General features: G+C 38.6%; 2 long non-coding RNA genes across 2 annotated transcripts; one reads left to right on the top strand and one right to left on the bottom strand.

Annotated features, from left to right (window-relative positions):
• Positions 1-229: 229 nt before the first annotated feature.
• On the bottom strand, positions 230-23,449 carry LOC121911300. Its single transcript, XR_006099825.1, has 3 exons — positions 23,373-23,449; positions 1,252-1,316; positions 230-976 (listed from the first exon to the last, which is right to left on the bottom strand). It is a non-coding gene; the product is annotated as an uncharacterized LOC121911300 (long non-coding RNA).
• Positions 14,716-23,528, top strand: LOC121911299. Its single transcript, XR_006099824.1, has 4 exons — positions 14,716-15,483; positions 15,774-15,822; positions 19,537-19,654; positions 23,448-23,528. It is a non-coding gene; the product is annotated as an uncharacterized LOC121911299 (long non-coding RNA).
• The last annotated feature ends 513 nt before the right edge of the window (positions 23,529-24,041 follow it).

Below are 24,041 nucleotides of genomic sequence, written 5' to 3'. Positions count from 1 at the left end.
AGTAAATGCTAAGCATATGTAGTCATTTCTTATCAACATTTACATTCATACATAATATTCTTTTACATTTCACAAGCCACATAGAAGCATTAAAGATTTATGAAGCACTGTAAAAATTAAGATGCATGTTATTCATAGAAGCCCACAAAATGCTTATATATCTATTACACATTATTTGTTAAAGAATCATGATTAATAATCAGAATCAGATTAAAATGAGCTTTATTGACCAACTCTGTTTATACATACAAAGCATTTGACTCCAGTTTCTAGTGGTTCTCAATGTGCTCACACACAACAATCTTCAGAAAGATACACATGGACAACAAGCCAAACAAAGGTAATTAAACAAAAACATATCACTATTGTGTACAAGCAAGTGGGTGAAAAAATAGATACATAAATATAAAAACAACAAGTGGACAACGACATACAATTTCTATGTACATACTGTTTCTGTGAACAGGACACAAATAGTGCAAAGGTGTGAAGAGTGCAAGGAGTGCTGAAATAAATACTGAATGGGTTAAAAAGTGATATTAGTTTATGTACATACAGTAGGTGGTTATGTACAGTATATACAAAGCCTGCTCAAATATACAGTCATGAATGATATGTATACATTTTATTTCATGTTTTGTATTTTAAATTGAAATAAATATGTATAATTTGGAGTTACAGTGAGTATTATAGTGTTACAGGGTTACTGCACAGAGACTGAGTTAACACTTTATCAGAGTGACGACAAGAGGAAAGGAGCTGTTCTTGTGTCTGGTAGTTTGGCGTACAATGTTCTGTAGCGTCTACCAGAGAGGAGAAGTCGGAACAGGTTATGTCCAGGGTGTGAGGGGTCTGCATTGATTTTCCTTGCCCGTTTCCTGACTCTGGATGTCCTGGGTGGTGGGCAGGTCGGCACCAATGATCTTTTCTGCAGACCTGGCTGTGCGTTTTAGTCTGTTCCTGTCCTGACTGGTGGCTGATCCAAACCAGACAGTGATGGATGTGCATACGAGATAGGAACAATTTTAAGAAATGACTACCAGTGTGTTAAGACAATCACAAATCATTTTGACATCTTCACATGACTACTGTAGATCTGATAAATCAATAATTACAACCTGCTACATGTTCATATGTATAAATCTGCTTTTTCACTTGCTCTCACTCTTTGAAAAAGCATGAAGCATTCAGCTATTTGTCTGTTCATATCGCCAATTGCATGTCTAGACATCTGGTTTGTGTAGGACTTACAAAGCAAATCCTCAGGTGTACTGGAAGTGATATATTCTCACTTGAGCAGCAGCTTGAACAGACACCTGTTTGGAATAAACAGAGTAACTTGGTAAACATGAGCATTGAGCAGCAATAGCCAACATGGCCAAACAGACAGATAGGAGTAACACCTACAGAAACCTCAGTCCACAGAAACTCTACATACAGTACATCACAGTGAACTCCCACACTGTCTGACTGACAAGTGATCTCTGACAGATGCAGTGCAAAAATACCACAACAATGACTGCTTAACTTAAGGATGTCGCCAAAAGAAAATAGACACATTAGTGAATAAACATGATAGAATATGATGCAATTCATTTGATAATAATTAGATGTCAAGTTATTTATTTCAGAAAAAGCAGCGTTTATATATCTTAGTAGAAAATAAACATTTCTAATGACTTAAATCTTCATTTGCAATGAAACCACTGGCGTTATATCCATGCAAACTCGAACAAAATATAGAAAAATCAATATATAAAATAACACAACATCCCCACTATAAAAACATGGGTATAAACAGTTGATATAGTCAAAACAGTGTCAGACCTAAAGTGAAAAATCAAGTGATGTCCAACACTATTGGGAGGCTGTCAAACCAGAAGAGATCCGCTGTCAAGTCACCAAACACAGTGAGGCAATTTACAAAGACTGTTACTCTCTCCCAACTTTCCACACTGCAACGGGTAACCAGGCAACGCAAACTCTCTGTTGGCAAGGGAACAAGTTCCTGAACTCAACAATTTGATTTTTCGACACAAGTTTGTCTTTGTTGTCTTTCTCTCCTCTTTGTTCCTACCTCTGCCCTTAAACCTTTTCCCTTTAGCTGTTAATTCTTGTACAAACACATACATTGAAGATTTAAAGTTTTTTTTTTTTTCACTACAGTTTTAGAGTATCATGTTTTGTTATGTTGGTGCAATAAATTCAATTTTTAAGGTTCCATTTCATTTGCTTGTTTTACATTTCAATCTGTTCCCTACAATTGTTTCTCCCAACTACACAGTTGTTCAAGAGAAAATAATGAAATTCTTCACGGTATCTGCACCCTCGTTTCTGAAATATGGATTCTGTTCCTAATCCAGTAATCATAAACTAGTTCTGCTGTGTCACTGAATCTCACATCTTAATCACCAAGGCCTGATGTTGAATATATCTTAACAATCCACTTTGTTTTACAGCATCACAACCAAGTCAATTGGTTCCAAATCATAAAGTCCTTGGATGCAAGGAATGATTGAGTCCCTCTGGCTTCCAGTGATTGGATTTAGAAGTCCTTGACTGTACATTTTATTGGTTGCTGGCACTGATCTATAGAGTGATCAATAGCAAGAAAAAAAGACTGACCTTGCTGAAATTGTCCACCTTGGGTTCAAGTGAGGATGGAGGGGCTCGTGTGCTCCCCAGGTCAAAGGTTAACAGGAGAGCATAAACCCAATGGCAAATTCATAGAGAACGGTTGGTTTAATGCATGAATAAACAGGCAGTCAACCAGTGAGCCACAGCAAAGCAAAATCTTGTATCTTGCAATTATCCTTTTATGTTTTGCAGAGGAACAAAGTCATATCTAAAATAATTATAAATATAACAATATTTGATTCTAGGAGGTTAATATACCCATTCCAATCTGCGGCATGTAAAAGTTCCTTTATGTGGAGAGAAATTTTCATCTTGATCTCACAAGGCCATTCAAGTGGAACATTGATTTGGAATCATTTGACTCCTGCAGTAAAGAAATATTTTCATTTCTGAAAGAGAGAAGTTTGCTCTTATTTCTATAAAAGGAATGTGTGTTATGAGAACAGAGGTAAGACACAGAATGAAAGATATGTTGTGGAAGTGATAAGCAGTTGTTTGGACTGCATGAATACGACTTAACACTTTGCACATGGAGAGCAGCTTAAGCCAAACAACTGTACAGCTGTTTATCTGATATGAAACAAATCTGTTAGCATAGATCATTGATAATGCATGAGTGTAGCTAAGTAGACATTTATAAATCATAAATAATTTAAGAAACAGTTAAATAAATAAGTAAATATGTTCTGAAAAATGAATCATTTGTAATTAAGAGTTAAAGTCGATAGCCAAGCTAGCAGCCCCATGAGGCTGTAATGCTCGTTACACACCAGATAACAAAACTGTTGGACAGATGCTGGAGAGACAACTGCCAAACCCACTACTTTATTTGATTTTTTTTCTAAATTGGGGTTTCCTCTTTACAGACGTCACTGCAGGACATCTTAGGCTCAGCTAGTTAAGCTCAACTCTACACTGGCAGACTTGGTTCAAATATCAGTCTAAACTGCCAGGCTCAACTGTCAGTTTCATCACAGCAAATAGGCAAACACACTCCCAAGATGTCTGGATAAGATGGTGGTTGCACATGAAGCAAGGGTAATATATGTCCTCCCTCATATTTTTTTTTTCCTCCAAGAATTGCTTGCTTCCAGCATAAAGTCCAAAACTCACTGCAAGGTGCACAGGTCAGATGTGGTAGGTGTGCTACAGTAAAAAGCTTTGCCTATAAATGTAGTCTAGACAAGTTTAGTTTAAATGTACTGTATATGTTCGTATGCAAGCATGCTAACACTGTCACTGCTAGGTTTCAATATAATACTTAGCTTGTTAGCATTATAGCACGTTAACTAGCAAGTTAGCTTTTAGCTTAAAAGTCTTGTTGACAGGACAAGAAATTGGTTGTTAAAGTTTGAGGAAGCCTGTCATGAACTGAAATGTTGGACAGATTGACAACTTGACTTGGGTCCACCTTGACCAAAGCGTTGGACTCATTGACAGTATAATGCACCATGTGACAGACATCACCATCCCTAGATTGGTGCTGTGGCTGAAAATAATACAGCTCTTTGTGAAGCAGATGTGAAATAAATAAAACCTTTGAAATAAAAATTCAAATAATGTTTAACAATGTTTTCACATATGATCTTATGACTCTTGCAACTTTGGCTTCCTCTCATGTTATCCTCAATTTGTTTTCATCTTTCTGACCCCCAGAAAACCTTGCAGGCTTTGCTGCCTTGCTTTATGCAAATCAGATGAAACCAATCAGAATCGTATGTGTGAGAGTCGTATGACAGAAACATACATGCATGGTGCTGGCTTGTCTCATGGAAATTACTTGTACCCTTCCGCTGCGAGGGTTTTGACTTTTACTTGAAGAGGTTGCTAGGCTATTGTCAGCTATAATAGCCTGCCTTATGCTTGCAGCTAATGTAGGCATTTTGCTAATATGCCAGTGATTCTAAGGAGACTTCAGGTGAAAAAGTCAAATATAATGTGTTATGGCTGCTTGAGTGGAAATAACCTTTTTGCAGAACCATCAGAAATTCCTCTAAAGCTGATGGGACACACAGAGTCTCCTTTGGATCAACCTTATTCCAGCCCTGGACAGGTGCCTGGATGTGTACTGCGCTATAAACGTATAAAAAAAATTGGCAGGCAAGCAAGGCCAGGCTCGGGAATCTTTGGCAACCATTTTGTGATGAGTCATCGCAGCCATAGGCTTCTAGTATGGAGATATAAAAAATCTTAAGCACCTCAAAAGTAAGGACGTTTGAGTAAAATTCCTTAATAAACTCTGAGATGCTACACTTCACATAAAATTTAACTCCAGGGTGCCTTAAAACAGAATCTAAAAAATAAGTTTTGCCTTTAATATTGTATAACAGAAAAGAGGAGCTAAACCTCAAACCTGGAAACTTTCAGAAAACATGAGCATTACTGTGGATTTTCAAGGGAGGTAACAAACAAAATGACCAACCCATGGGGAAAGATCCCTGACACCAGCCCAAAGTAGTTAGCATCATACCCTCCAATATCAAAACCATCAAGACAGGGATGACATAAAAGACGAAATATCTAACAACACATTATCATGTGCAGACGTCAGTGAATGACTTTAAAAGGGCACTTTCAGCGTGATTAAAGATTTCCTGCATATCCCTCCTGTTAGAATGTTTTTTCAAGAGCTTTGATCGCATTACATACTGTTTGCTATTCCTCCTTCATGTTTAAAGTACATTAAGCACATCAGCTGAAATAAAGACTAAAGATCCCCTCCAGACATTTTTTATGACATGAAAAATATTCTGTTTTCAATAGTATTTTCTTTCTGATTTAGTTTTTCAACAAAAAGTTCAAGTGAAAAATCCAGAGTCTATGAATATGTAAATATCTTATGTCTCAAACATTTAGCTGTTGGACCTAAGATGTCTCAGCACAAATACTGTGCTGGAGGCTTCAAATTTCCCCATCAGTTAGTTTTATAATGGACCATGACTGGCTTCTACCAATTTGTAGTGTAAAAAATAAACAAAAAAATCCAGCTTTAATATTGATTTAATTTCTATGTATCATTCCTGGCAGAAACATCTGGTTTGTCTTTCACCTTGAAATAAATGTCATTATGCTGTATGGATTTGAACAAGAGTCAGTGGATCCAAGAGGATAAAACTTAAAATCCAAAAGACATCATGCTCAATTGCAAAAGACGTACCAATAAATAGGGAGGTCCAGTAACTTGATGACTTTAGTATAATGGATACACAATGCAGACTTCATTTCATTATCTCAAGTTCATGTGTGTTTTCTTCAGAGCTTAATTAAGTCACATTGCATAAATAGCTTTCAGCCAAATGTAAAACTCTACATATATATATAAAAGCAATGACAACTATGAAAATTTTAAAAAGACTATATTATGGGTTATTACTTTTATTTTTGTTTTGGTTGTTCAGGTTAGTGTTATTATACCACGGCTTAGCTTAAAAAAAACAAATCACCCAAGGTGCCACCCAGTGGGCATGCTAAATTGGACATACCAACAACATGACTGTATAGCCTACAGGTGCATGCTGGGTCTGGATTAAATGCTCATGGTAGATCACTTAGTGGTGATTTGTGTCATAAGTGAAATGTGCACAGCTTTTCTGCCTTCTTTGACAATCCCTGTCATATTTCTGATTGTGAAGCGCTTATTCTCCCTGCACAAAAATATTTAACTATTTGAGCAGTGGATTACGCCATATTATGCTCTGAGAATGACCGAGCAAAGAAGTTGGACTGAGGGCATACTGTGCAGGACTTTGTAGAGCTCAAAATTCATAGCATGTGGTTCAAATAGGTTAGTACAACAATACACTTGTTTTACTGTCACTAGTTACTGATGGGTTGTAACCCATTCTCTAGAAGAGAAATTCAACTGCTGTGTTGCGTAGAGACGTAGCATTGCATGTGTGCACTACAGTGTGAAAAAAAAGGAAAAGCAGTTGCTTTGTGTTTGAGAGCTGCACCAGCTCTGGTGTTTACATTGCTACATCTACTGTATGTGTTGTCTGGCTTGGCGATGCTCTCTTCTGCTGTTGATTGTATAACAATTGAAGGCCTATTTGATTCACGAAGGCCTATTGCGTGAGTTTTTTGTGCTTTTTTTATGAATAATTCTAGCAAGGCTATACCCAGGAAGGGGGTTATAAAGTAATTTCTAGTATTTTGTTGTATGAATAGAAAGCAAAGTGCCTGTCTATAGAAAAGAAATTCACAAGCTGCAAATGGGGTCACAGGGCCTGGTTTGATCTTGCTCCACTTGTGTGAGAGTCTCGACATCTGTAAAAAAGGTTGTTATCAATCACAACACTAGTTCATCAAACCCCCAGCATTTGAATAGAGAATTTGGACTCAATATGTAAGTAGTGCTTAACAAGTGATGTTAGAACATTTACATCTGACCACAAAAAATGAGTGAAAAGAATGAAATTTTACAAGAAATGCAGCAAGTGGAGAAGAAAAGGGAAGAAAACTAGAAACACCGCCTCACAGTTGTATGCCTCTGCCAACCAGTCAAGTTACAGTTTACATCCATGTCTGTTCAGACTCATATAATGAGTTACCTGATATAATATTTATATGTATGTGTTCACATGCTTGGCCAGTAAAGCTTATTCTGATAGAACACAAAGTTTTAGCCGTGACAGTAGATGATGTTTCAGATATGGATGTCGCTGCAAAGAAGCTACAAATTCTAAAACATGGATGCTTCACACACATCTTCAACCCGGCAGCGCAGAAGATCTAAACAATCACCACAGTTTCAAGCTGGGCACCCAAGATTAATGTCACCAATTCAGTATCTGAACAAATGTGAAATATGGTCACAATCTCCCCTCCTGTTCCTGAGTTATATTGTTGATTAATGGCCAGAAAAGTGTTTTTGCAGAACATTATAATGTCACAGTGAAGTTGACCTTTGACCTTTTGGATATAAAATGTCACCACTTTATTATTTTGTCCTATTAGACATTTGTGTGAAACTTTGTCATAATTAGCAAATTAATTTTTCAGTCATGGCCAAAAACATATTTGTAAGGTCACAGTGACCTTGACCTTTGACCACCAAATTCTAATCAGTTCATCCTTCAGTCCAAGTGGACGTTTGTGCCAAATATAATGAAATTCCCTCCAGGTGTTCCTGATATCGCATTCATGAGATTGGGCCGGATGTGAGGTCACAGTGACCTTGACTTTTGACCTTTGACCACCAAAATCTAATCAGTTCATCCTTCGGTCCAAGTTGACATTTGTGCCAAATTTGAAGAAATTCCCTCTAGGTGTTCCTGAGATATCGTGTTCATGAGAGAATGGGACAGATGTATGGCTGAACAGACAACCCGAAAACATAATGCCTCCAGCCACGGCTGTCGTCGATGCCGAAGTATAAAAATGAATCTGGAGACAATGACTACTATCACACATGAAATAACTCTGACTATCGAGGAATCCTTATGAAGGCTCCAAGGCATACAAGCTGAAGAAATTTGACAGAGACACTAAAGACCACTAAAATGGCACTGTTTATAACCTGCAAGGCAAGAAGATGAAATTCTACTCTTAACAGAAAACACAAAGTTTTGAGCAGACTACAGAAACAGAAGCCACGGATCACAGTGACTCACAGCGACTCTGATACCTTTCAAAGCAGAGAAAGAAAACCTCAACCCCCCCTATTAAAAGCAAAAGAATGGAGACGAGGTTCAAAGATGAGGATGATTGACAAAGATCAGACTACAATTGCTGAAGAGCATGCAATGATGGACATCCCCATTGTCCCTTTATTCAAATTATCTGTGTTAAATGAGTGTATTAAAGATTTAAAAAATGTCAGTGCACTGGTTCATGTACTGCAATGTACTGTAAAACAGTTGATATTGAGAGGATGAGAAAAACTAAAATCATGCAGAGTTAGATAAGGCTGTAGATTACATGATATTATAGCGGAACCCACTGTATAAATTTCTACACTGCTTGATAAATCAAGCCCAATACATTTTTACTCCCACAGTGTGCTCAAACCACATGCTGTGTATTTGTTTGGGAAACCGGGTCATTGCCTTGATCATGAAAGCTTGTACATGCTGTAATAGACCGTGATAAATTAAACTCACTTTAACAGCTTTCAAGCCATCATCTGCATTTTGGTGACGTTCTCTCAAAGCAAGCTCTATCCTCTTATTCATTACAGTAATCTACATCCCAGTCTTCTGGACTGGGCACAGAAAAGGTTCATTAAATCGCATTTTCAGATATTGGATCACATTTCTTTCGCAACTGGCTGAGCAGAGAAAAGGAAAAAACGTGACCTGATTAACAAGTATGATTCTTATAACTCACAAATCATGTGAAGAAAGAGACAGATAAATTGGAAGATGTAATTTCAACAGCTTCCTGGAAGATTATCACACCTGAATATTTGATAGCCTCTCTTCTTTGTATCCGATAGATCCATTTTTTAAGCACATGTTTCAAACACCTTGAATAGACAGTCATCTTTACTCTTCTACTGTTATCAGCAGCATGATAAAAATAGACTCAGCTCATTGGTTAATGCTGATATGTGGTTTCATCTTTAAAGGAATAGTTTATTTTAAATAGCTTGCCATATTCTGCACAGTAATCCAAAGCTGTTACCTGCCTGCTCACAAATCTTTCCACGCTACTCTGTGGAAAAGGATTAAAAAGCACAACACACTACCTGCACATGCAGTGGCTGTACGGTAGAAGTCATGCTTGAAAGGTGTTTCTCCTCTGGTTTTTACTCAAACAGTACTTGCAGACATGTCATAGTTATGTGATATGTGTGGATATACTGTATGTGTCCACGTTCACTCACAGACAATTCATCTGTACTGTATCAAACCCATGTACAACTATCCTTCTGTGATCCTTTGGGTATATTTGTTGATTCACCACACAGAGGGAATGTAGTATTGATCTGCTAAGCTGTCTCACTTTCTACAGCTCAGACTGAAATGACGGCTTACTGACTGATTGCCTTGCATGCAGCGCCTTCCGTAAAGCTGGGATCCGTAACGTTAAAAGCACAACTATACTTTTTTTTTCACAACACGTCCTGTTTTCTCCTTTTAAAAAAAACTGAAAGTAAAAGGGAGGAATTTATATGTGTATATTTTGGTTTCATGCATTAATTCATCAAAATACGGCTAGTTCTCCATCCGATGGAGAGCTTGCCGATCAAACTGCCTCATTTTAAACCAAATTTGTGTGAAGCAACAATGTCAGTGTTCAATAATAGGCAGAGCAGATGTCACACTGACAAACAGCACAACACAAGAGCCACAGACTCACAGGTCTTGTCTTGCACCTAAGCTTGTTCAACTAGACACTAAACAAACAAGTGCATTGTTAACATCAATTTGCAAACTTAAAAGCAGATAGACTTTCCTGCAAATGTCACTTCAGTTTGTTTATATGCTGGTGTAGTCCTTACTCTTCAATACCACTGCTAACAAAACATTGTCTGCCCATACATTGTAAACTGCAGCACTTTTGTCTGCTTTGTCTCTCACTTCCCTGCTCAGTCAGCCAGCTGCTGGCAATCAAACACAGAAATTCTTAAATATTTCCCCAAATATCATTTTAAAAATGGGATGGAAAGCAAAAATGGATGACCGAATGTGGTGGAGTACTGTGAAACAACAGGCTTTCACACAACCTTCCACAAATTGAGTATAGATACAGCCCAGGCTCATTTTTATCACCAGAAATACCTCGAGGCAAAGCAAAATAAGCGGCGCCTAGTTCATCCCCCAGCCTTCTGACCCTCAAACAAGTAAATTCAACTTTGTTCATTTTTGTAACAATTGCAGTGGAAAAGAGGTAGATTTAATTTGTTTTCGTTCTTTCAATGATTTCAGTCGGGCTCTGCATGGGTGCAGGTAAATTTAGCCTTGGCCTCTCAAAAAGTCTTGGGATTGAGTAGATATTAAGTAAACGGCAATACAACGATTTCCATTACAGCTGTGAGAAAACCTAAATGCTGCTTTTATCTGAAACTCATCATCTTCAATCCACAATTACCTGTCAGCACTTGCACATCATCAGCTACTCAGAGGACTCAAATCCAGCTTTAGAGACTTAAAGGTCTCTAGGAAACCGGCGCTTCAACTGCACAGCAAAATTAGTTGAAAAGATCAGTTCAACAAGGAATATTGCTTATCACAAAATTTGCAAAATCTGTATCACTCATCCTTGCTTTGTTACAGTTCAGTAACACTTACACATTCTCTTGCTCACATAATACTCATGTTGGCCCTTTATTACTTATACAATATACCTGATTAGGTTATAAATAAATAAACTATACCCTTTATAGTTCATACATGCAACAACTACAACTTGAGAGTAAATCTGTTTGGAAATATCCAAAATTCCCACAAGCTATAAGTAGTATTTCATATAGTTTTTAAGGTATTGTGAATTTCTGAGAACAAAGACCATATTAAGTCCGATACCCTGATCATAGATATTAATAAATGGGTGAACAGACTGCCTGAGGCTTTTTGTTGCACCTCGCACCATTATTCTCTTGTGGTGACACTCATTAGTATAACCATTGCAGATTTAAGCAGCCAGCCTTACACCGGGCCAATTATACATACTAAACACATTCTATTTTTAAGGTAAATATGTACTCTGCTCTCATGGTTTTAATTGCTTAAGTACCTTAAACAGCACACCTGGCCTACAGTGCAGTATGCATATTGGGACTAAAAGGGCACTTAAAGGCACTTACAAATCCAGAGGACAATAGGCAGAGTACTTAGTCTATTAAAGACAGAGAAACCATAAAAAAGACAGATGAAAGTACAGAATACCTCGACAGGGAGATGCACTTTGTGTCAAGCTTAACCATTAGCCCAGACTTTGATGCCACCAAGAAGACTTTGAGGGGGTACACTGCCTTAATGGATTCTGTCCACGGGTAAAAGAGTGAGACAGATAAAAAGAATTATCTTGATATGATGTGCTAAAATATTCACCATTGTAACATTGCTCCGTTCTTATCTCCGAGGGCCTAGCTTTTTTTGGCTCCAGACTCAGCGTCAAAGAGTTCATCTGCGTTCTCTAACAATCTTGTATTAAGCAGTTCCTGCGAACCCTTGGGCTCACATCCAGGTCCCCCAATAAACCTGTCAGAAACTTTTCCCTTGAAGCTGCACTGGGATTTCCTCACTGGCTTGTAAGCGCGGCGTGTCCTTGAGTGTTTCTTTGTGAAGTAGGAAAACACAGTATTTGTAACATCATGTAAGAGCAGGCACATTTGTTTGCTCGAGCTTACACTTCAAGTAAAACAAACCAATGTCTTGAGAGTGAAAACTGTTAGGGAGTATCTGATATAAAAAGACAAGAGTTATTTTTTAACAATGGAAACCAAGGGAATTACTTTGTTGTATTAATGCTCGTTGAATTCCAAAACCCAGAAATTTCACTTGAGATGAAACCACAAGCAGGTAAACAGAAAAAACCCTCCCAGAAAAAACAGAAAATTTTCAAAGAACATAATCACATTTTATCACATTGCACCCTGCTGATGACAGCCTCAGACATAAGCCATATATGGTGAGTAGAGGATGTTTAGTTTGCACAACTTGTGGATTGATTCAATCCATTCTTGGAATTTTCTGCCAATGTGCTGCTGTGATTTATGAATATCATTTCAGGATGTGGAGTTGCTTCTCTATTTCACACTATCTTTTCAGGAAGCTAGAGACTGTTATGCAGTTTCCATGGCTTTCCCTAGCAGAGCCAAAAGTATGGTGTATAACTTATGAATATTTTAAATTCTACCACAAAGGAATGAAATCCACCTCTGTGTTTGCACATAGTGCTTAAGGCTCATTTTCAACTGGGTTGAGAAAAACAACAATCGCAACAACACACTAGTGTATGTATCCATCTAGTGATTCATTAGGCTCCAGTGACACCATGTGACCGTCCCAGATAAAAGGAATTTTAGGATGACAAGGGAGGTTAAAGTGACAAGTGAGGGATGAAAAGTCTGTTCTTCTGTAGGTAAGAGGGGCAGGGAAGGAAGGATCGTTCCTTTCTTCCTTTAAGTTGTTGATGCCAGCTGCAAGAGTCAACATAATACCCTGGAATCTGCACCATCGATCGGACCCAGCCTTCCTTTGAAGTTCTCGCTCCACTCATATAATGTCAATGAAGCTGAAGTTAGAGCATATGGACGTCATATTCAACCTGATTCTCTCTGCCTGTGTTTCTTTTTTCGTTCCATAAGCTTATTTTGCATAGTTACCGCTTTGATGTTGCAAAGAAAGACCTCTTTCAGGACGCACAACATTCAATCATTCCACCACATTACTGTGCAAATGTGTGTGATTTCAAGAAGAAGTTTGACACATATTGACTGTGATGGGAAAGTTACTTGAAAAATGTAATCAATTGCTCATTGTATACAGTATTACTCATAGAAAAATAAAATACATTACTTAATTACACAACAGCAAAGGTAATTTGTTCACATTAATTGTTTACTTTCGTTACTTCCGGCAGCTCTGTAGGATTTCACTTCGTTCTCTCGGCCTTTACTCAAAGTGTCAACTTCTCAAATACATTCGTACATGTTCAAGCTGGAATCCGATCCAAAATATGCGTGTGGACAACATGAACAACCTTAGCGACAAAGACTACAGAATGGACGGCCGTTTATTGACAGACGTGCCAATAACCGGCCAAGACGTGGGCCATGAGAAGGAGAGCAAGAGGCACAGCAGGACTATGTGACAGAGAGGACAGAATAGAAGTGGAAATCTGGTTTTGAGAAGTGAGGAAGAGAGAAGAAAGGGAGGAGTGAAAGAGAAAGTGAGGAAAAGAATGAAGGAGAGAACAGGAAATGATAAGTGTGTAGAAAACGTGAAGAGGAAGAGGGTGGAGATGAAAACGTGTTGAGAAGAAAGGAGTGAAGAACAGAGGAGTAAAGGAGAGCAGAGGTGCCAGGGGCAGATGTTAGAAAAAAAGATTTATTTAATCATCATTTTATCTTTTTTGCATCCTAAGTTTATGATCAGAAATAAGTTCTTCTTTCAGTGAAGGACATTAAATGAGTTGTTGAGAGAGTGAGAAAAGTTAACAAGAAAAGCGGAGGAAGAACAGAGTGACCAGGAATAGATCAAATAATGTACCATATAAAAATATATGCCCATGTTGTTTATCCTGTTGTTTATCATGGTGTTTATGCTATTCCCTAAAGAAATCTAATATAATATGAGTAAATGTTCTTCTGTTGGTCTAATATTCAATTCAGAGTATTGAAGATCACATTTACTTGACACTGTTAGGGATCTTTGATTTGCATTTAGAGCATCCCAGATTATTATGGCATGGATTCAAATGTAGAATATTTATCATCTAAACATTTATTCTGTGGACTCTATTCCAGCATAGCATAACAAAAATAGGTTTCAAGATTAGTAATGCTCTTTACACCAAATTCCTACACTACAGTAACATCAGTAATATCAGACAGTTTTCGCCTTTTTAGGTTGGCAGGAGTGAAAAATTAGTCATCCTCAATATTTGTTGTGTTTCGGTTTCAGAATGATAAAGACAATTGCAGAACAATTAGATACAAAATAGGATGTAGGCTCTAGAGGATGATTTTTTTACTGGGTAACTATCATGTTTTTCTCAAATGATGTACAGATTTTTAGGCACAAAAATAGTCTATAAAGGTGCCATAAATGGGAACAAAATCTCTGCGGTGGAGCATGCCACCGGACCCCCCTTTGTTTGGGCTAAGCCCCGAATGTTTACAATGTCTGACTCCACCCCTGCATATACAGATAGCCAATTCTCATGCTTTCAGGTTCAGTCTAACGCTCCCTAAACAAATTTTGAATTTTGAATTATCACCCTCAACAGAAGATTGAAAACCCAGTGGTGCAGAAAGTGTTTTGTTGTAAAGATGGCACCGGTAGAAAGTGGCTGACATATAGTGTGGAACGTCACACATTGTTTTGCTTTGTCTGCATGGCATTCCGGAAGAAAACTGACAATAGTATGTACATAACTGGAATGTCAGATTGGAGGCATGTACACCAGCGCACAGAGGACCATGAAAGCATTGCACACCGATACTGTGCCAAAGCTTACTTCTTGAAGTCTTCCAACGCTGATATAAACAGTTTGCTGGGTGGCAGTCAGATGTCGGCTCACAGAGAACAGGTCTGAATGAGACAGCAGGTGTTGTGAAAGTTCTAGGGAAGAGGGGGCTTAGATACTGGCAGGTGGAGAATGAGGCGGCATATAAACTTGAAGACAACGGCATAGGTCATGGCAATTTTTAAAGCTCATACTTTCACTGGGAAAGTATGATGTCTGCTTTAAAGAGCATCTTAGTAGTTGCATTTGGATGAGCAAAAGATTGCATCAGTCTGGTGGGAAAAGAAGCATAGGTTCTCTCATCACCCCACTCTCAAAAACTACAGTAAACTCAGTAATAGATACAATAAGGCATCTAATTCTAATTCATACTCAATCTGGTGCTGGCAGACACAACCCAGATCGTCATTGAAAGTGGGTTACTGTTTGCTCTCCATAATGATATCGTGATGTTCATCAAGGAGTCATACCAACAAATGAACCTGTGAGAAAAGTCAGGCCATGAGACACAGAGACACAGACTCCAATCAGTGAGACATGCTGGTGGGCCAAGCACGAAGCCCTGAAGAAAATGTTTGGCTCCTTTGGAAAACCTGAAGATGGTCTACACGTTGATGTACTGTTCACTCTGTCAGCCATACAAGAACAGGCAACAGTGAAACCAAGTGTGCATGTCAAAGCCAGGGGATACGCAGAGGCCTTGCTCAGGTATGAGACAATCCTGACAGCTCAAACATTCCTCTGGATATTTGAGCATACTTCTCCATTGTCCAAATACCTGCAGAAAGGAGGGCTGGACATCCTGTCTGCCCATAGAATGGTTGAGACAACACAAAGCAACCTCAAAAGTTTGGGAAGAGAGTTTCAGACAGTCAAAAAAGCAGCAGACAATTTTCTCCAGTGGACAAATGAAAAAATCCAAGAGTAGGACCAGGAGACAGAGATTGAAGTGTTGCCCTCAATTTTTCAGGAGTTTTTCTCTTTCTGATTTGTTCCAGTTTGCCTCATCCACCACACCTCTTGGGCCAAGAAGCCCTTTTTGACAAGGTAAGACATAACAGTTAACACCACATGCATTGATGGCCTGTGCAAAGATGGGTAGTGTCTGGGCTGGTCTGGGCCAAATGCCAGGCCTGATTTTTTGCCCCAGTCCAGCTCAGCCTCCAATTCTAGACAAACCCACATGATTTATGAGCATGGGCTTAACAGTTGCTAATGTTAGCAAGCCCATGCACGGTTTTAATCAGATTGAGGGGGGCCAGTACCACCCCTACACTCTTATTGGCCACCCCAGATGCCACCTCAAAATTTCTGCCCCGTCAATGGCTCGCTGTGGGGCAGGTGTTTGGCCAGCATGTTTGTTTCTACTGAGACACTGTGCCTGTATGGTTGGTGTTAGATCCCACAGCCTGGGAGAACATTTTTACATTTATTTTTCATCTGTAGGTCATGGGAATGGTTAAGGTTAAGGTTAGGGATAGGCTTATAATTAAATTTTAAGGTAAAAAAAATTATGACAACTTGTGGCTTTGCAGCTTGGCCAAAAACTGACAACCCCCGATAAAATGCAGATGACCCTGTGTGATCTAGCATCTACCGTGCCTGTACCCTGTACGTCTGGTCTGTCCTGCTTTGCCTTTAAGGGGAGAGCTGTTTTGCCTCATGCAGAACATAAATCAAATGAAACTCCACTCTTTGTAACAACACAAACACGTGTAAACATACAGTGAAGTTTACAAATGGTGTTATAACATGTTATACATACATGCATGTATAACATGCATGCATCTCCGCAATGCCTATACACGCTGGATACTGTCTACCATGGAGCACTGAGGTTTATTACAGATCTTAAAGCTCTTACTCACCATTGCTCTTTGTATGCTTGAGTTGAATGGTCTGCCTTGTCCACCTGTAGACTTTGATATTGTTATTTATAAGGCCATTCTCGGTCTGCTTCCATCTTACTTACAGATCTACATCCTTCAGAAAAGTATGGGAAGTTATTGTCTTTGTTACCAGGACTTAGTCCTACTATCTGTCCCTAAAACCCATACTGAACTGTGAAAAAGGGCGTTTAAGTATGCTGCTCCCTCTGCTTGGAATCAGTTGCAAAATTACCTTAATCTTCAGGGGCTGGTTTCACTGGATGCATTTAAAGTAATTACAAATGACTTGGAAGCAGGAACATCTGGCTGTAGATGTTTTGACTGACTATTATATATTGCCCCTGTTTGATCCCTTATGTTGATGACTTGCAACAAATACTTATGAATATATTTTAATATTTCATGATTCTGTAATTTATTCTTTATTTTCATTGTAAATTGTTACTTGTTTTTCATGTCTGCAACCCTGCTAATTTTGCTGCTGGCTGTCTTGGACAGGGCACTCTTGTAAAAGAGATTTTTAATCTCAATGAGACTTTTCCTAGTCAAATAAACGTTAAACAAATTAAATAAAAAATGACACTGATGCAAACAGAGCTGCCAAGTAAGCTGAAGAGGCTCTTGAAAACAAAGTATCCCTTCCACAGAGAACATTAGCTGTGCAGCAAATTCAGGTAATTCCCTCTCCCTCCCTCCTTGAAGTGGTGACATTAATGAGACAGCTACGTTAATAGCGATTTTTCAGTTTCTACAGTCCACTAATTCTGTCCTGATATAGCCACATTATGCATCAGTTAATATTTTTGTAAACTGAAAGTTCAATTCTACTCTAAATCCATGAAAGATTAGGGCTGCTCTAATTGCCCAGTCTAGTTTGTATCACCAGAGCTCTCTCTCTCCCTACCTTTATTTTGATGTCTGTTGCCCAAGTCCACAGCCCTCCTCTCACAGTCTGTAAATTCTGGATTATGATTATTACAGTTGCTGGTGATATACCACTTGTTTAATCCAGACAAGAGATAAATACAAATACTGTACAATATCTGCACTTGTTAATCAGATGTCTATTACTCCCACACAGAAGTGCTGCTTGTGCTATTGTTGACATTGTACCCGAATCTGAAAACTAATGTGTGGCACACTGGTCTTGCAAGCTCTTGTACTGATTCATGTAAATAGGCCTACATATTTTTGATGATTGATGTCATTGCTGCCTATCAGATTTGATCATTTGTCAGTTTGCCATACAGGGGAAATATCTCTAATGACAATATAATCATGACATTTGAGACAATCTGCATAATTGATTACCATGAGTAAGTGTGTACTGTGATTCTGGTTGGACTTTTGGCCCCAAAAAGGTTGAGAACCACTGTATTAGGCTACAGTATGTAACATTTACAACCAAGACTACAACCTGAGACTGTCTGCCACAACATCATATCTAACAAATAGCCTGGAATCTAACGTCAATGTGAATATGTTCATGTGTTAGTGAAAGAGGGACATCAGCCTGATATCTAACTTTATCTGAGTCTGACGCATTGCCAAACTATGAACACTGTTGCACAATTTCAATCAGTTTGAGCATGAACAAGTTTAAATTTGGTGGACATTTAAATTTATATTGAGTATTAAGCTTAAAATGAAATTATGTTGACATGTTTATAAAGAATAGCTGCAAGACCCAAAATTTCAATGAGGGATGCTATTCAGAAAGGAGTTCAAATGCATTCTGGGTGAAGTGCCATTTTAAGGAAAATGTTGCCAGTTGTGACCACTGAATTGTGACATCATACATTAACTTGTTTAGGGATGACTGAGATAAGAGGCATGTCGAAAACAAAATTACCACCAGTAGACATCCAAAACTTCTTTTTCAAAAAACAAACTCCCAGTCAGAGCCCCTGGGTCAGGTCAGACCAAGTAGGTTAGATGAGGACCAGGGTCAGACACAGAGCAGCACAGAGCAAGACCCAGCATCAGGTCAGAGTACAGCACTGATCAGTGGCCTAACAATTGCTTGGAGATGGTACACAACTTACTGCACAACAGATATAGAGTCAAGACTGCAGTATGTAACTTTCACAGCAGATGAGGAGGATAAAGAAAACGGGGGGGAAAAATCTCAAAGCAAGTTAACTTTGTGCACTGTTTTTAAATAGTGTTGTTCACATTTATGCTCTACAAATGATACTAGCCTTTCACATAGTCTCATGTATTTCCTGTTTGCAAAAAAGATTTAGCACTTAGAACTTATGCTGCTCCCAATGGACCCAATGGTATGTTTAAGTATTTCATCGGTGCACAAGCTTTATTGACTTGACACTCAGCATATTTTGGCTGTCCTATGTTTTTAGATGTAAAGCACCTCTATGACTGGCACTAATTCTCACTAATTCAGTCGTTCACTCACACTTAGCCACTCTGCCCCTAGTAGTGGCCAGTGGTGACCAGTTCAATTTATGTGAGAACACTTCACATCTATGACACTGTGTGACCTTGTTATATTGTACAGGGCCCTCCAGAATTATCAGCATGCTTGGTAAAGCCAAAATGGTTGTAAAAATAAAAAATACAAGAAATATTTGTGTCAACACCTCTCTATCAAGATTAAATTTTACAATTTTTCTCAACACAAAAATTGCTCATTAGGCTTCTGCTTGTGTTAATTTCTACAACCTCTTTGGCTCATTTTCATCAAGCATCCAATAACTCAGGAAGACGCTGTACAATATGTTGTCAGCTTCATGGTTTAATGGCTTGAAATAAACACATGCAAATAATGTGGTCATTAGCAGTACATAGTGAAACTAATCCTTGTTGTTTACAGATTAGTAGTTTGCTTTTTACATTTTGTTTACTGTTCCAGACATTTCACAGTCCAAAGCAGAGAGTCCTGTCCAGCCGTGACTGAAGATGTTCCCCCAGACGCTCCAAGGAGACCGGATGAGGTCGTTTAGTGACAAATAGTACCAGTCCTATAAATGGTAGGAATACTCAGTAAGCCAAGATTCAAGTTTTTGTCATTCGTGCCATCACTATTCCCTCCCAAATGCCCTTGAATCGCATTTACCTCCATGTCTGGTTTCTGCTGTTGGCAAAAAAAACCTTGTATAAAGATGGTGGCTTTAAGTTTCATGCAAAGTCCAAGGAACATACCAGTGCTATGTATGCATGGAAGGAACATACAAGGGTTATGGAGAAACAATTCCATGCTCTATGCCATAAATAAGGACAGGCAAAAGAAAATAGAAGGGAACCGTAGAATCTGAGGGGTCACTTAACAGAGGCAATTTCTTAGCAATTTTGCAGGAAATAGCAAAACACGACCCTCAAACACAGAAACGCATGAATGCAAGTGGTAGTGCAAAATACACAAGCAAGGTCATTCAAAATGAAAATCTTGATTGTTTGGTCAAGATGGTACGCAAGTGACATAATCAAGGAGGTGAAAGAAAGTCAGGTCTTCAGTGTACTTATTGATGAAACGAAAGACCTTAGGAAAAAGGAACAGCTATCATTTGTTCTAAGATATTACTATGATGGAGCTGTTCATAAGAGTATTTTAGACTTCCAACAGACTGATAAATTGGATGCAGCTGACCAACTGATTATCTCTAGCCTTGAAAGGTATGGCCTGGAATACAGGCATCTGGTGGGGCAAGGCTACGATGGAGCGTCTGTAATTGGCGGAAAGCACTCTGCCAGAATCAAGGAGGCAAATTATGCCTTTTATGTGCATTGCAGTGCATGCTGTTTGTACTTGTAGACACAGTGAAATCTGTGCCAGAGGCTGATTTTCTTCAGCGGCTTTACGTGTTTATGTCTAGCTCATATGTGCACCAGAAGTGGGTACAGGTTCAGAAGAAGATGTACAAGGGCAAGCCCAGGGAACTTTAGCATCTCAGTGACACAAGGTGGACGTGAAGGCAATCAGCCTGTTGTAACTTGGGGGACAGGCTACCAACGGTCATATGGGTTTTTCAGAACATCACACATGAGAGCAGTGGGGACAGGCCATTAAATGCATGGGGGTCTACTTGCATAGATTAATCTGACATTCATAGGACTTTTGGTAGTCTTTCAGAAGATACTCATGGACACAAAGTTCTTGTCAGACATGCTGCAAATCGCCATCTCTTGACCTGGCAAGAGCAGTCAAATTTGTGGATGTCCTACTAGATACACTGCAACACTATAGCAGTGGGGATGCTTTTGAAGAGTTCTAGACTGAGGTGGAGAGTACTTGCCAAAAATGCAATGTTCAAATGGTGCAAAAGATACAACAGAAGACCAGCTCTTGACTGCTTGAGTCCCTAATCACATCTACATTGAGTGGGCAATATTGATAGCTTTCATCAAAGCATCTTTACCCCGTGTCAGATTGCATGGTCAGTGAGTTACAGAGGCGCTTCTCCAAGAAGAACTACAAAATAATGAAAGATATTCAAGCCCTGTACCCTAATAGCACCACTTTTCTGGATGAGAAAGACTTGTTTTTCTTTGCAAAAGCTTATGATTCCAATTTGGAAGACCTGAAACATGAGGTCCATCAAGTCATAGGCTCTTGGAAAGAAAAGGAAAAAAAGGAGTCATAAAGCCATTTACCTTTCAAAGATGTTTTTCATGAGCTGTTCAGCTCATGAAAAACAGGACAGGACAGTACAGCAGTGTCTCACCTGAGAACAACAATGGACAATGACTGTTTGAGCAACCTTGGAATTCTAAGCATTGAAGTAAAAAGGGCACAAGGGCTTGATATGGATGAATTTGTAAAATGTTTCGCCAGTCAAAATGCAAACCACAATTATGCTGTTTTAAGATACCGAACACTGTTGCTCCTCATGAGAAACGCTTTAAGAGTGCCATTATTTGATGGATGCTAGCTAAACTACTGCATATAGGAAAGACTTTAAACTGCAACAGTATAGTAAAGAAAAAGCCCAAGTTACTTTATAAAAGACATACACAACATTTGTGTAGGTGTGCAAAATCCCATGTTAAAAACATTGATATTCATCACACTGGAAAGTGAAGTAATGTTAAGGGTGATATTAACTCTGTAATTTACATTCAGTATTCTCTGGTATGCTTTCATTTCATGGCAACAATAATTTCGTAAGAGTATGCATCAGTTTTCTTTGTACAGTGGATTTCTCATTTTAAATCGACCAGGCGGGGATGCAGTTTAGCTTGCCGGTTAAATAGTTTGCTGATCAGGCTCTCAATGATCGGGAGCTCTACCCTGAGCTCGGACAGCTCACGATCTGTCACCTTGTCTGTGGAAAACACAGTCTCCAAGTGGATAAACCATGACTGCATTTCAGACACTGCCTTGGATTTCTGACAACTAGCAGCTGTAATCCAGCCATGCCTTGGCATCCACACGGTAGCGGTCAGTGGCTCAAACTGCAGGGATCAGGCCCAGCAAGTGATGCTGAACTGTAGATCAGTTAAAAAGACTTAAAAGTCATTAAGAACCAGTGTTCATTTCCTATATTCTGTGAGGAAACTTTTAATATATCAAGAATTATAATCATAGTTTGGCGAGAGACAGGATCACTGTCCGATTTGGCACAAAGGAATTTGGAGACCTGTGCTGTATTTTGAAACAGTCGATGAAATTAAATAAAATAGCAAAGTTGTCTGTTTCATTTCTTTATATTCATGTAATAAGTATGTAAATGTCAATTATATCTAGATTAAACTGCATGACAAATAAAGAAAAAAAAAAAAAAATGGTTGTAATAATTATCCGCTTATAGTGATCAATTTGAGTCAGACAGACATGATCACTTTAAGCAGTTTCCATTGTAGAACCTATTCACAAACATATGTTACAGTAGATATATAATGATATCTGCTTAGGTAATGTTTATTGCATTGGACTGCATGGTAACGTGAAGGACAGTATCAACCTGGAATTGTAATTTTCAATTGATATTTTGTTGTTTGGATTTCAGGCAATAATTTTGCAAGAGTAGGTACGTTTTCTTTGAACAATGGATTCATAATTTTGAGTAGAAGCACTTTGTATTTGTCACTATATCTGCTTAGATGTACAAAATTGCATGATAAATATTCTCTAGTCCTCTTCTGGGACTTCTTTCAACCGGAGGTTTTGAAGATCCTCCACCATGGCATGTCTTTCTAGAATAAACATTATAAGGTTAACATTATATGTCATTTTAAGCTCAGAATAACAGTGCAACATTCCCGCCTTGAACAGGCTATATAAAAGGGGCTTAAGTAAAATTAAAGCTAACGATACAGACACAAATGTTAGCATGCTAACATAAGCGCAGACTTTGAAAAGGGTAATGTTAGCAGTAAGAATAAAGTTACATTAGTTAACGAACGTACCATTGATTACTTTTGTAATGTTATGAATGTTGATACTTTGATAGTGGCTCCAGGCGAGTGTTAGCGCCGGTTTGCTCTCCTCTCTCTTGGGATTTGACTGGAAGTACTTTTTTCACTCAAAATATTTCTCAGGGGAACGCAAAAGTTTTTATCTATTTTTCTTCCACCCATCTATTTTTTTCTCCCCCATGTCCAATTATGGGCTTCGTATGAATCTAACTCTCGGCGAACGCCCAAAATGTCGATTAGTCGGAATAGTGTAATGTAATTACTGATTAAATCATAATTTGTTACTGTCCAACACTGTTTATCAGCCACCCAACATGTGCATCTTAAGCATACCTGAAAACACTCCTGTTTTTCTCGGGTTTCTCCCGTATTTTCACCTCCCTTTCCTGCTGTGCTCCCGTTTGCCAGATCGTCTATGGAACACAATCTACACACACAATCCACACAGGACATAGAATTTCTACCCATCTGTCACCACAACCTGATTCAAGGGGCGTGTGCACAGCTGCTCTCTGTCCTCCTCCCTCTGCTGCTGATGTGATCCACTGCCTGGGGATGGGACATTGCAGGCAAAGCAGTTGAAAATATTGCTTTTCTACATGTTTGTGCTTGTTTGATGAAGTACTTATTGGCTTTTTACTTGCAACGGTTTTGTTGCACTTACAGTAATGAGCATAGTTGTCATCAAAAACAAGTAAAATGTTATCTTTCACTTCATACCCCCCCGGTATGATCTTAAGGCAGAAGGACAAAAACATTTTATGGCGTAAAACATGAGAATATATAATTAGTATGTATTGACATGCTTATCCCATGTATCAATTTTTTTATTTGCATTTCAAGACTACTGAAGAAAGACTATTGACCTGCTATACTTTTCAAATGAGTGTCCTTGGATGTCTCCAAGGTCCTGAATTGCATTTATTTATTGATTTATGGGTTTTTATTCATAATACATTTTGGCATTTTAATTGTTGTCATGGATGACTATTTTCACTTCCA

Source organism: Thunnus maccoyii, chromosome 14, assembly GCF_910596095.1.
Source record: "Thunnus maccoyii chromosome 14, fThuMac1.1, whole genome shotgun sequence".
Lineage (NCBI taxonomy): Eukaryota > Metazoa > Chordata > Actinopteri > Scombriformes > Scombridae > Thunnus > Thunnus maccoyii.
Note: the sequence above shows the minus strand (reverse complement) of the source record. Positions and strands in the feature narration are given on the sequence as shown.